The 13,983-nt window shown below is 38.3% G+C and overlaps 1 pseudogene; it reads right to left on the bottom strand.

Annotated features, from left to right (window-relative positions):
* Nucleotides 1-11,746: 11,746 nt before the first annotated feature.
* Nucleotides 11,747-12,654, bottom strand: LOC138083151 (olfactory receptor 5H2-like; annotated as a pseudogene).
* Nucleotides 12,655-13,983: the final 1,329 nt, after the last annotated feature.

The raw sequence follows: 13,983 nt of genomic DNA, 5'->3' as shown, positions 1-13,983 counted from the left end.
TTTTTGCATTTTTATATATATATGTTTTTTTCAGGGAAACTGTTGTCAGAAGTAGGTTACAAAGTAGAGGTTACTATTTAAGTGATTTACCATTTAAGTGACTTAAATGCAGAGAGTCTGCTTAATTAAATGAAATAAGTGTTTTGAATACAATTATCAAAAAAGTTTCTTTTACAAGAAACATTCTGACTTAAATTCCTAAACTGCGTTTTATTGTTTAACAGTCTGGTAACCAAAACTTAGGCTATGGAATCATTCCAATTATTTTAATCAGATAATTTTATATCATTAAAGAATACAGTGTAGTCTTAGAGCTATTTTGCTTGTCCAGATTTTACTCACAATAATAAAATATGCAGATTATTCACTGTTTCCCATTTTCAACTGGATATTTTGATATCTTATAAACCAGATCAAAATTATTACAAATTTAATAATATTTCAACTTTCTATAAAAAATAATGAATATTATAAAAATCATTCTCTCTCACCAATATCTGTTAAGAAATTGTGGAAATCCCTTTAGCATTCGACTTGCTGAAGTATTAATACAAAATAGAACTCAGGCACTGCAATTGCAATACCACAGGCAGCATCATTTTGCACACTGATTCATTTAGGGAGCTTCATTTTCCAGGCCCAGGAAAATGTTGTTTATATGAATTTGTTTTGAACAGAATTGTCAACCATTGCATAGCTGTATGCTTTTGCCAAAAGAGGAAGCAATGATGAACTAAAACTCCCCAGAGAGTGCCCAAGGATTCCCTTTAGGACAAACTTAAGCTTTTCCACTGGGCATTATGTACTTGGACATTTATGAGGATTCCAGGTTGTTCCACTGGGCATTGCAGTCTCTGAAATCATAAACATTAACTTATATTTACATAACACAGAACACATTTCTGACATGTTTATGCAAATTCCAGTTTATCTATGAATTTTGATATTCTGCCAGTATGGTTTTAATTAACTATACATGATTTTAATGACATCAAAGTTCTAGATTCTCTTCAGAAGCCAACTGCAGGAAAATCCTCCTCCTCATGGAAATTGTAACTCACAACCAGACCACACCTAACTCCCCACTTTGCAGTGAAAACTGATGAGCAATCTTCCTAGGAAGAGCAAAGGAAAAGCAAAATGAATGACCACATGGGTAGGTAGCCAAGATCAGGGCTCCTCAGACTTTAATTCCTATGAATCTCCTGGTGATCTTCTTAGAATGCAGATTCTGTTTTGGTAGGTCAGAGGTGGTTCCTGAGGGGCATCATTTCTCACAGAGTGCTGTGTCTGGATATTTGCCATCCTCAGAGACTTCCTTCATTTGCACGCCTAGCTTCTCAGAGAGTTGGATCATTACAGAAACAATACAGAAACAAAGAAAAATGGCAAATGGAGCTTGTGTGCAAAGAGAGAAGCAAAGTGGAGACAAAGTAGACAAAAAAGGCCAATGTGAGTGATCACAGAGGATCTACAGTCTGGTCGGGTACTTTGTTCTTTACCGAACTTAACGGATAACTACTAAGGCATTTTGAACATGGTGGTCACATGTCCCGATTCGCCTTTAAATATTTACAGAGAAGTTATTAAACATTTATTGAGAAAAATGATGACATTATGTCAAAATAGAAGAGAAAGAAAGCTGGCTTAAAACTCAACATTCATAAAACAAAGATCATGAAATCTGGTCCATCTTTTCATGGCAAATAGAAGGGGGAAAAGTGGAAACAGTTGCAGATTTTATTTTCTTGGGCTCCAGAATCATTATTGATGGTGACTGCAGCCATGAAATTAAAAGACATTTGCTTCTTGAAAGAAAAGCTATGACCAACTTAGACAGCATATTAAAAAGCAGAGACATTACTTGGCCGACAAAGGTCCATATAGTCAAAGCTATGGTTTTTCCAGTAGTCATGTACAGATGTGAGAGCCAGGCCATAAAGAAAGCTGAGTGCCCCAAATCTGATGCTTTTGAATTGTGGTGTTGTAGAAGACTCTTGAGAGTCCCTTCGACAGCAAGGAAATCAAACCAGTCAATCCTAAAGGAAATCAACCCTGAATATTCATTGGAAGGACTGATGCTGAAGCTGAAGCTCCAATACTTTTGCTACCTGAAAAGACTCTGATGTGGGAAAGACTGAAGACAAAAGGAGAAGAGAATTAGAGAATGGAATGGTTGGATGGCATCATCAACTTGATAGACATGAGTTTGAGCAAATTCTGGGAGGTAGTGAAGGACAGGGGAACTTGATGTGCTGCAGTCCATGGGGTTGCAAAGAATTGGACACTACTAAGCTACTGAACAACAACAAAGAAGTGTCTTGGCTTTGGTGCATGATGAGTAAAAGATTTTAAGGGCCCAGACTCCTTGAGGGGGGAATGTTACAGCATGCAGGTAGCTAGGGAAGAGCAGCGAGATGGGGGCAGGAACCAGGAAATCACGCATCTTGTAAACAGCAGGAGTCCATCGACAGACAAAGAAAAGCAGAAACCTCCAGACTGACAGAAAATTGGGTGATAAGGGTCTGAGTAGCAGATGAAGAAAGGTGAGGAAAGGTGGGAATCTCTTGTAACCAAATGTAACCTTTTGTTCACTGTGCTCTCATAAGCACAAAAAGATTAGCCTTACAGTAAGAAGCCTCTATGGATTTCCGAGGCAATATTATCCTTATCTGGGTGTATTCCTCCAGCCCATTTACCAAGTGACAGGAAGGGCTACTAGTTTTGAGTGAAAGCCAGGAGAGAAGGGACTTCCCTGGTGGCTCAGACGGTAAAGCGTCCACCTACAATGTGACAGCCACAGGTTCAATCCCTGGGTTGGGAAGATCTCCTGGAGAAGGAAATGGCAACCCACTCCAGTATTCTTGCCTGCAAAATCCCAAGGACAGTGGAGCCTGGTAGGCTAAAGTCCATGGGGTCTCAGAGTCTGACACGACTGAACGACCTCACTTCTCTTCAGGAGAGGAGGCTTTCCAACATATCAAGGCTAATGTAAAAGCTGTTGTGCTCGTGGGCCATCTCCAGCACAAGCAGTGGTTCTGGAGGTGGCAGTGGAAGAGCTCGGCACCTTTAACAGACTTCTAGAGGTGAATCATAGTGCATGCCCTTAGAATTCTGAGCAGAGCACTGCCATCCTCTATATAACTACTCTAATTTAGAGAAACAACCATTGGCCTGCTAGTGGGCCTTAGGAGGAAAAGAATGTTTAACCACGGCCATCAATTTTCCATGATACCAGAGCTGCCCTTGCTAAGCTGAATAGTATCCCTGTCACTTTCCATGCAGTTGGGTATGCACAGAAGCATTTCTTCATCAAATGAAATTAGTATATATAAACTTGATCAAGCAGGAACAGGCCCTAAGGGCACAAGTAAGTTACTAAAGCAGTGGTCCAAACTCTATTTTCGCCTTCACTCCTGCTTCAATGGCTTCTGTCTCCCGGCCTGGGCCTGCGTCCTTATGATTAGTTGACCGAGAAGACTGAGGCCTGATTTACGGATGGTTTGAATGGTGTGCAGGCACCATCATAAAGTAGACAGCTGCAGCACTACAGCTCCTCTCTGTGGCATTGCAGAGGACAGTGGTGAAGGAAGAACTTTCCAGTGAGCAGGTCTTTGACTATTGCACCTGATTGTACACTTTGTTTGGGGGGAGAAATGGACAGTTGTGTGATTATATGCCAATTTATTGATTGTGGCCAGTGGTTTGGAGGAATATTCATTGACTTTGAAGGAATATGATAGGAAATCAATGACAAAGAGATCTGTAGAAGAGTTATGTTAATAGATCTCTCTGAATGGGAAAAAAACATGAAGGTATTTGTGTCCCATGCAAATGTTCACCCAAAAAAGTGATCTCAGCAGAGGAGGATATTATCATTAAGTGATTAAGATGATGGTAAAGAATCCACCTGTAGTGCAGGAGACCTGGGTTCTGTCTCTGGGTCAGGAAGCTCCCATGGATAAGGCAATGGAGACCCACTCCAATTTTCTTGCCTGGAGAATCCCATGGAGAGAGGAACCTGGTGGGCTACAGTCCATGAGATTGCAGAGTCAGACACAACTGAGGAATTAAACACACAATGTATAGACACCAGTCAATCTTTCTCAAGCACCTCAGTCACCACTCAGTGGGCTCCCAAATTAAGTGGCCAAGGTGGTAGGGACAGAGGTTATTGATAGGCTCAACAACATTTACTTCCCCTTCCTAAGTCCAGCTTGATTCTTGGCCACTGCTGGGTACCCAGTCAGTCAGCAGTCAACCCAACATTAAGCCCTTGGTGCAGCACCACCATTCATTAGCATGATCAGCTGTGTATCTGGTGGCAGCCTGGTTACATCTGAAGTGGGAGTCCTTTGTTCTTATTGGAATATATACTTACTCTAGATATGTCTAGGTTTATTGACTTCCCTGCAGTCGATGCTTCTGCCAATATTATCATCCTTGGTCTTATAGAATTCCTTATCCACTGTCATTGTTGTTGTTCAGTCACTCAGTCATGTCCAACTCTTTGCAACCCCATGGACTGCAGCATGCCAGGCTCCCCTGTTTCTCACTGTCTCCCAGAGTTTGCTCAAACTCATGTCCATTGAGTCAGTGATGCCATTCAACCATCTCATGCTCTTTCACCCCTTCTCCTCCTGCCTTCATCTTTTCCAGCCTCAGAGCCCATGTCTCCTGCACTGGCAGATGGATTCTTAACCACTGAACCACCAGGGAAGCTCTGTCACAGTATTCTTAATAGCATTGATTCTGGTCAAGGAATTCACTTCAGAGCAAAAATAAGTGTGGCAGTGTGTCCATGCTTGTGAAAATCACTGGTCTTACTCTATCCCCCATCATTCTAAAGCATGCAGTTTGATAGAATGGCGAATCTCTGAACCAAACACCAGTATATTATACTGTTTCACCCATAGCAGATTAATGGGTCTAGGAATCAAGGAGCGAAAATGGGAGTGGCATCAGTCACTATTAACTCTAAAAACTCCTACAGAATATTCGTTTCTTGTTTCTGTGTTTTTCTGTCCTTCTGGCCTTACACTCTGACTTACAGAGGGAGGAATGTTTCAACTGGGACACAAAACCGTGATGCCACTGAGCTGAAGGTAGATTGACACTCAGTACCTTGGGTCTGCATTCCTCTGAATCAGCAGACAAAAAAGAAATTCTGTGGTGGCCGAGGTGATTGATGACAACTACCAGGACGCAGTTAGATTATTCTACAAAAGGAATAAGGAAAAGGGTGTCTGGGGTAGAGAAGATCCTCTAGTCTCTCAGTGTTTTCATTCCCATGATTAAGGTCATTGAACAACTTCAACAAACAAGTCAGACAGTACTTCTAATGGCTCAGACTCTTCAGGAATGAAAGCTTGCTCTACCCTACCAGGTGAAGAACAGTGTTCATCTGAGAGCCTTCCTGAAGCCAATAGGAATATAGACTATGTAGAGAACTAATTCACTTAAAATATCAGCTACAAAATAAATATCAGCTACAATCATGTGAGCTGTTACAGATATGAGGACAGTAATTGCCAAGAGATTTCTTTCTTAGTGTGATGTGGATACATTTGTGTATGTGTAGAGTAAATGAATGAGTGGCTGAACTGAACTGAACTGAACTGAATTGAGGGTAAATGTCTTAGTTTTCTTTCCAGTCTTCTTTCCTTGGCATGTGCATAGGATATCCTGACTCTATAATATAGAGGTTGAGGGTTGTTCATTTGCCATTATAGTATTTAAGTTACCATTTATCATGGAGAGAAATAAATATCACTCAAAGGATTTACCTACTTTTCTGGGGAACGAGATCGTACCTTTTCCATTATCCACAAATGGGTGTGTTATGTTAGGCGGAATATAACTTTATTCTTCTTATATGTGGAGATAACATATGGCTTTAGGAGATATGTATGGGTGCCATGATGATTATGGATAGATTTTAAGGTTAGTTTTATGTGTCAACATGGCTGGGATGTGGGCTGTCCATTTATCTGATTAAACATTATTTTGAAGTGTGTCTGTGAGACTGTTTCCGGAAGTGATTGGTATGGAAGTGGTGGACTGAGTAAAGCACGTGATCCTCCCAGTGTACCCGGACGTCATCCAGTCTGCTAGGGGTCTGAATGTAACAGCAAGGCAGAGGAAGGTTGAATTCAGTTTCTGCTTGCCTGGTTGACACTGATCTTCAGGTGCGCTAGGTGATCCTGATTTTCAAGAGTTTGTACTCAGACAGGAATCTATACCATTGGCCCTTCTGTCTCAGGCCTTCTTTTGAATTACGACACTTGCTGTCCTCAGTCTCCAGCAGTGTTGCAGGCAACTGGCTGAATTTAGAAAAATGGTATCATGCTAAACACTTAAATAACTGGTAAACAATAGAGATTGATTTTCAAAGTATTTTTTTATAGGAATCATATTCTCTAAATACAGAATACATATTCTTTATATGTGAAATATGTTTTCTGAAATCTGGATTTTTCAAAAGTGTATATTTTACCTCTTTCTTAATGTGCCACTCTAATGAAGAATAATGTACTCAATTAATAAATCTGTAACAGAAGGTGAGTGGAATCACATCATTTGACTAGATATTTTGATAATTTCTGGAAGGCATAAAGCGGTTTGAATTGTACTGAAGGTCAGAACAGAGGAGTCTGTAGACCAGACATCTGTAGGAGAAGGCTACAAGGAGGTCTGAGTTTCTTGGAAGCCTCCAACTGTCTGTTCGGTACTCACCAAGCTAAATTAAGACTTGATAGGTTATATAGCCCACTCATATACTCATAACTTGACATCAGACTTCTCATTCAAAGAAAAATCCATTAGGAAATGTCCTTAATGACAGTGGAAGAAAATGCATACATTTAGCCTGCACTTTCAGTTAGTCTTTGGGTCACTACAGTGTATGAAAAAGCAAAAATCCACATAATTGACAGGAAGTCGTCTGAACAATGGAAACATTGTATACCAATAATAATCAACAAACTATAGACATATACAATTAAAATGAATCTTTAGGGAGAAGATTAAAAGCAACTTGAAAGTGATCAATCCACTCCATTTTCCTAGAACTGAGAATGCTTCAGAGAAATTAAAATAAGACAAATGAACTGGTCTGATCTTGTGACCTGCTCAAGACTCTAGGAATATAAAGTAATGTATTTTTTAAAAATACTTGTAGCTGAAAACCATTCTATGGTCACCAGTAAACCTCTTTCTCCAGCCACACTTGTCGTCACCAGATAAGCTCATGAAAAAGACAAAATGATGATAAGAACAAAGGTTACATGTGACTCCTACATCATTAACTTCCACTTAACATGGACAGCTTGCATAAGGTCATGTCAGAGCGCTCCATTTGCCAGTATAGATTACAGCATTGAGTCCCCAATATTTCACCATTAATGGGGGTGGTTAGCCAGCTACATGGTGGTAGGTTGATTACTTTGACAGTTTTCCATCAAGAAAGAGTTGGTGTTTTGTTCTTACTAGAATAGATATTTACTCTAGATACAGATTTGCCTCCCCTACAGGCAGTGCTTCTGCTGAAACAACCGTCTGTGCACTTACAGGATTCCTTATCCACTGTCATGGTACATTTCATTCCACACTGTCATTCCACATTTTATTGCCTCTGATCAAGGAATTTACTTCATAGCAAATGAAATGTCATAATGGCCCCATTATTATTAAATTCACTTGTCTTATCCTGTTCCCTAAAATTCAGAAGCAGATAATTTGAGTGAAAGATACAATGGACTTTTAGAACTAAGTTACAAAATTTCCTGTATGATAATACCAGAAAGTTCAAAGTTCAGAAGGATATTTTTTGAATCTACATCCAATACATAGTACTGTTTCTCAGATAGGATTTGCTCTGCTTCATGGATCACAGCCTTGCCGTGGCAAAGAGGCTGTGGAAACTTAATGAAGCTATGAGCCATGCCATGCAGGGCCACCCAGGATGGACAGATTGTAGCAGAGAGTCCTCACAAAACATGGTTCACTGGAGGAGCGACTGGCAAACCACTCCAGATTTCTTGCTACAAGAACCCCATGAACACTATGAAAAGGAAAAATGATATGATATTTTTTGGGGTGACAAAGATGACACCCCCCCAAGCTCAGAAGCTGTCCGATATGCTACTGGGGAAGAGTGGAGGACAATTACCAATAGTTCCAGAAAGAATGAAGAGGCTGGGCCAAAGCAGAAATGACACTCAGTTGTGGATGTGTCTGGTGTCTGGTGGTGAAAGTTAAGTCTGATGCTATAAAGAACAGTATTGCATAAGAACCTGAAATATTAGGTCTATGAATCAAGGTAAATTGGATGTGGTCAAACAGGAGATGGCAAAAGTTAACCTCAACATCTTAGGAATCAGTGAACTAAAATGGAAGAGAATGGGTGAATTTAATTAAGATGACCATTATATCTACTATTGAGGGCAAAAACCCCTTAGAAGAAAGGGAGTAGCCCTTATAGTCAACAAAAGAGTCTGAAATGCAGTACTTGGGTGGTCAATTCCAAAGAAGGAATGTCAAAGAATGTTCAAACTATCATACAATTGCATTCACTTCACGTGTTAGCAAGGTTATGCTCAAAATTCTTCAAGCTATGTGTGAATCCATCAGCAGGATGTGAAGTGAGAACTTCCAGATATACAAGCTGGGTTTAGAAAAGCAGAGGAACCAGAGGTCAAATTGCCAATATTTGTTGGATCATAGAGAAAGCAAGGGAATTCCAGAAAAACTTCTATTTCATCGACTACACTAAAGCCTTTGACTGTGTGGATCACAACAAACTGTGGCAAATTCTTAAAGAGATGGGAACATCAGACCACCTTACATGTCTTCTGAGAAACCTGTATGCAGATCAAGGAGCAGCAGTTAGGACTGGATATGAAACAATGGACTGGTTTCTAATTAGAAAATAAGTATATCAAAGCTGTATACTCTCACCTGCTTATTTAACTTATATGCGGAGTACATCATGTGACATGCTGGGTTGCATGACTCACAAGCTGGAATCAAGACTTCCGGGAGAAATATAAACAACCTCAGATATGCAGATGATACCACTCTAATGGCAGAAAGTGCAAAGAGGAACTGAAGAGCCTCTTGATGAGGGAGAAAGAGGTGAAAGAGGAGGCGTGAAACTCAAGATTAGTAAAACTGAGATCATGGCATCCCATCTCATCCCATAATGGAAAATAGAAGGGAAAAAAGTGGAAGCAGTGACGGATTTTATTTTCTTGGGCTCCAGAATCACTGAGAATGTTTACTACAGCCATGAAATTAAAAGATGCTTATTCCTTGGAAGGAAAGCCATGACAAACCTAGGCAGCTTATTAAAAAACAAAGATACCCATTTGCCAACAGAGGTCCATATAGTCAAAGCTGTAGCTTTTCCAGTAGTTACATACAGATGTGAGAGTTGAACCACAAAGAAGGCAGAGTGCTGAAGAACTGATGCTTTCATGTTGTGGTGCTGGAGAAGATTTCAGAGTCCCTGGTACAGCAAGGAGATCAAATCAGTTAATCCTAAAGGAGATAAATTCTGAATATTCATTGGAAGGACTGATGCTGAAACTGAAGCTCCAGTATTTTGTTTACCTGATACAAAGAGCTGACTCATTGAAATAAACCCTGATGCTGGGGGAAATTGAAGGCAATCTTTCCTTTCCTGCCGGAGAAGGGGGTGGCTGAGGCTGAGATTGTTGGTTGGCATCACCAACTCAGTGGACATGAATTTGACCAAACTTCAGGAGACAGAGGACAGAGCTGGTGTGGTGCATTCCATGGAGTCGCAAAGAGTTGAACATGACTTCACAACTGAACAACAACACAACAGCAATTCACAACTCAGACTGAGAAATATGGTTCTAGATTTAGTAGAGTTTGTTTTTACTTACCTTGTGATTGTATTGATTTTTTGAACACTGTAAAGGATAATGTTGTCAGAAACTTCTCAATAACACAAGGCGTTGTAAAATGAGCAGAAAAAAATATTTGTCCATGTACATAAGGGAGAGGAGTTATAAATTCTCTTAAATTTCAAGATTAAATATTCGATATATCTTTAATATAGAGTATTTCTGTTGTATTATTAGTGTTTCCAAGTAGCGTTTTTGTCTGATATCATCAGTATTTCAGACAACTGGATGAATGTAGCCTGATAGCTTTTACATCTCACTAACATTAAAAATACATATGTCATTTCATAGTTTCTTTTTTTAAAGATATCTGGACAATACTTCTAAAATGTAAGCTTTGTAAGGGTTTATATTTTACATCTTTCCCAAAATTCCACTGCAATGACTTATATGATATACAAAAAAAAAAAAAAAAAACCACTTTAACAGAAATAAAAATTGGAACACATCAGTGAAGAAATTTTAATGAATTTTGGAAGGCATAAATTAGTATGGATTTTTCTGAAACATACATCAGAGTACTAGAATCTATAGATTAGACATACTGAAGAGAAGGCTCCATAGGAAGTCTGTCATCTGACAGGCCTCCAGTGTTTATTTCATACCTACCCAATCTAAAGAAGAACTTGGTAGGTGATACATTGTGCGCAACCTTTTCATTTAAACAAAAAGCCAGTTATAGAATCTAACTTTTGTGGTTATCAAAGAAATATACACCAGTTGCCTATATTAGAAATATAGGCTTCGAGTCATAACAGTTTGTGAACAAACAGAAATTTAGATAACTTACAGGGGAAAAAACTTAGATAACTTACAGAGCAATGGGAATATTATACAGCAACAAAAAATAACAATCCAGGGCAATATGCAATAACATGAGTGAAAAATAATAAAAGTATCTGGACTGTGATTTATTCACTCCATTTCTGAGGCTTGGGGATGTCCCTTAGGGAACAAAAACAAGATAAATGAGTTGGTCTAATCTTGTGAGCTTTACTTTGGGATATATGTAATAATGATATTTTTACTTATACTGTTTAATTGTTAATCCAAACATCTACCTAAAGAGTTTCTCCAAATATATAACAGGAGATAATCCTCCTGCTAAGTAGAGCAAGATTAATCACTTTAGGTATATGATATTGTAATTGTCGTGAAAGAAACCTAACCCTGGTGTGCTGCAGTCCATGGGGTCGCAAAGAGTTGAATACAACTGACCGACTGAACAACAACAGGAAGGTGATCTGACATTCAGTAACCATTGTAGGCCTAGTAATCTCCATGGGCTCATCACAAGATTGATAATAAGCCTTGTACTTTTACTTCATTTAAAGTATTCATTTCAATTCTCTCTCGATTATTTATAGACACAAAGTCCTGCAATTGTCCTTCATTCACTCATAAACAATCCTAACTTTACTATAAAATTAAATGTAATGTAAGTCCCTAGACTACACAGAGCTTTTGCTATCAAAGGCATTATATTACATTTTCTTCAGTGATTATACTATTGTATTGCTTAATGCATTTATGAAGCCACACTGAGAATATATGTGTGAACTATGATAATTTCTCTCCTCCTTAATTATTCTAATATTACATGAACACTTGATTAAAATGTATCTTTATTCTTGGTTTTGAGTTACATATTTGCATATTTTAAGATGTTTACTAGAAATCCCACCTTAGTGAGTCATTAAAATTCTAGGATAGTTATAAGAGGAACAAACTTAAATGCAAAACTACAAATAGCAACATCAGATCTCCACAATTATATGGCTATTTTAACCAGAGGACAGATAGTAATATGAATTTTAAGCATTTTTTATCAACGTTTTTGCCAGTGAATTTATGACTTTCTTGTTTCTGAGGCTGTAGATAATTGGATTTAAGAAAGGAATGATGACAGTGTAAAAGAGGGAGTCCATCATATCTTAATCATTTTCTTGTGAAGATCCAGGGAGCACAGACATGAAGAGAAGAGGCTCACAGTATAAAGAGACAGATAGGAGGTGGGCTCCACAGGTGAAGGCCTTCCTTATGCCTTGTAAAGACTTCTTTTTCAAAATTGTACAGAGAACTAGTGCATAAGAGATAAGAACAATAGAAATGGTGAATGTCTGTATTGACCCAGCAAAAATGAATACTAACAGAATGTTAATGGAAGGGTCAGTACAAGAAATTTTAAACAGTGTTGTAATGTCACAGTAAAAGTGATGTACTGTGTTGGAATTGCAGAAGGTTAATCTGAGTAAAAAAAAGATGAAGTGTGGCATGAAGCAGAACACCAAAATATGACAAAATAGTCTGTTGGTCATGATCATTGGATAAATTAGTGGTTTGCATATGGCCACATAACGATCATATGCCATAGTTGCCAACAGAAAACATTCTGTATTACACAGATTACAAAGGAAAAAAAATGTATCTTGCATTCAGAAAAAAAGATCATTTTGCTCATGGCAAAGAAGTTGAGCAGCATCTTGGGGGTCACTGTGGAGGATAACCAAATATCCACAAATCCCAGGTTCCCTAGCAATAAGTACATGGGGATGTGAAGTTGAGGGTCATTGCAGAGGAGAGTGATTAGACTAAGGTTTCCCACGACGGTGATGAGGTATATTATCAAGAACAACAGAAACAGGGGCACTTGCCACTTTGGTTGATGTGTAAGTCCTGTGAGAATGAACTCTGTCAGCTCTGTTGCATTTTTTGTTTCCATATCATTAATAGATTGCATCTGAAATACAAAGCAATAAATGGAGAAAACATTTCTCAAGAATTTTAAAAAGGAAGTTTGGTTAGGGTAATATGAATAGAGCCATATACCAAGCTTGAATGCTCTTTATTTTATTTACTCTTACCAAATGCTTGAAAAGTATTTACAGAAATCATTTAACTGGAATAATGTAATTATTTCAGTTCAAAAAATGTACAGGTATGAATGCATGTAGAAGAAGAGAAAGACATTCTGAACATGATCAAATTTATGGGGGATTATTAAATGAGATTGAGGAAACGTGTTTAGGGCATGGATATAGTGTCAAATTAAGATGTTAGAAGGGCCTGATTATAAAATAAATTGAACACTAATGAAACTTTATTGAATTTTATTCTTTAAGGAATAGACAAACTGAAAAATTTTAAAACATAGAGATGCATCCTCAGTTATTTTTAAAGTTAAATAACTGGGTGAATAAAGCAGACTTCAGGGGATGTAGCCTGGGGTCAGAAGTACTAATCTGGAAGCTGTGACTATTGATCAGTGATTCTTACAACAGATTACACATTAGAAGTGTCTGGAGAAGGAGTGGTACAAACTAGATTCTGAGGTATTATTATCAAAGTTGATTCTCTAGGTCATGAATGTTATCTAGTAATTTTATTAATGCTTCCTGGGTGATGAGAATAATATAAAGAAATATAATTCCATGTGTGCTTTGACATTGGGGTGATGAGGAATTCAAACAGATAGTTCAAAGTAAATCAGAATGTAGAACCACTAGCACTTGCAGACATATTAGATGTAAAAGCGTGGTTAGTAAAAGAGAGAAAGTCATAAGAGTTACTTGATTACCAGGTAAAAAGTCACCAAATATTCAGATTGAAAACTCAGATGTGGTGGCAAGTTTTTGGAAGGAGCAACCTCTGACAATCCAGGTGATATATACTAAGCATTATGATTCCATAGGAGCATAATAGAAATAATGATTTGGGAATTGTAAGGGTAGCTAATAACAGAATGGGAAAGACTAGAGATCTCTTCAAGAAAATTACAGATACCAAGGGAACATTTCACGCAAAGATGGGCTCAATAAAGGACAGAAATGGTATGGACCTACCAGAAGCAGAAGATACTAAGAAGAGGTGGCAAGAATACACAGAACTGTACAAAAAAAATCTTCATGACCCAGATAATCATGATGGTGTGATCACTCACCTAGAGCCAGACAACCTGGAATGTGAAATCAAGTGGGCCTTAGGGAGCATCACTTAAAACAAAGCTAGTGGAGGTGATGAAATTCCAGTGGAGCTATTTCAAATCCTAAAA

The sequence above is a fragment of the Capricornis sumatraensis genome, chromosome 1 (assembly GCF_032405125.1).
Source record: "Capricornis sumatraensis isolate serow.1 chromosome 1, serow.2, whole genome shotgun sequence".
Classification (NCBI taxonomy): domain Eukaryota; kingdom Metazoa; phylum Chordata; class Mammalia; order Artiodactyla; family Bovidae; genus Capricornis; species Capricornis sumatraensis.
The sequence above is the reverse complement of the archived record's forward strand: the minus strand, read 5'-3'. Positions and strand labels throughout refer to the sequence as shown.